This window comes from Emiliania huxleyi (assembly GCF_000372725.1).
Source record: "Emiliania huxleyi CCMP1516 unplaced genomic scaffold EMIHUscaffold_399, whole genome shotgun sequence".
NCBI classification, from domain to species: Eukaryota; Haptophyta; order Isochrysidales; family Noelaerhabdaceae; genus Emiliania; species Emiliania huxleyi.
This window is the reverse complement of record NW_005198972.1, coordinates 53,284-54,313: the sequence shown is the minus strand read 5'-3', so window position 1 is coordinate 54,313 and position 1,030 is coordinate 53,284.

Genomic DNA, 1,030 nt, shown 5'->3' with positions numbered 1-1,030 from the left:
GCTGGGGGTGGGGTCCCGACCCCCCCAGCAGCAGAGCGCTGCTGCTGGGGGGGGGGGGGTCGGCCATGACTTTAGATGTGCAGGGGGGGTACCGAGCAGTGTGCGGCCGCTCCAGGACCCAGCTCCCAGGTCGCAGGTGGCTACGTCAGAGTACAGTAGAATACTGGCCAATGTGCGGGGTTTCCAGGTATCTAGATAGGAATGCACAGGCAGGAATGAGGAAACGCCGAAAAGTCGGAGTCTGATGGATGGATTTTGGTATTGCGCTCTCTCAGAAGTAAACTACACGCGGCGCGCGACCGCGAGCGAGCTGGCCCCTCCATCATCGATCAACTTTCGCTCCCCTCTCCCCGCGCGTTCGCCGCGCCCACAGCGTCGCCCCGCGGCATCGGCCTCTGCCGAACGGCGCTCGGCGCATCATCGGACGCAAACACCCAGAGCGCGGCCTCGCTGGTCGACGCGAGGAAACGGGCGAGCTCGTGCACCGACGAGAAGCGGTACAGCAGCGCCCTGTGGCGGCACCGCGCGCGCGTCGTCGTAGCGGGTGCGCACGTCGGCGCCTGCTCGCGCCCGAGGAAGAAGAGGTGGCGGTAGAGGGCGAGCGTGCGGCAGACCGCCGCCACATACTGCGCGCGCTCCGACGTCGGCCCGCCCCGCGGGCTGAAGAGGCCGGGGTGCGCCTCCACCAGCAGCGGCGGCCGCGGTGCCGGCCGGTGGGCGAGCGAGCCAAAGGCAGAGCGGAGCGCCGCCCTCTCGCCCCCGTCGAGGTCCATCACTACAAGGGCGTCGGTCCTGCCCTCCGCACGGCCCTCCTCGAGGGCGGCGTCGAGGTACGCGTCGAACGCGACACCCGCCACCTCCCACGACCTCCCCGCCTCCACCCCCAGCCCCTCCCCTGCGGGTCGCGCGCTCTCATTCTCCGAAGCGGCGGAGCCACGCCCGCCGCCCGCCTCGCCCGCCGGCGTGGACAGGCGCACCGCGCCGGGCCGGTCGCCCACCGCGACGAAGGAGGGTGTGATGCGCCGCCGCA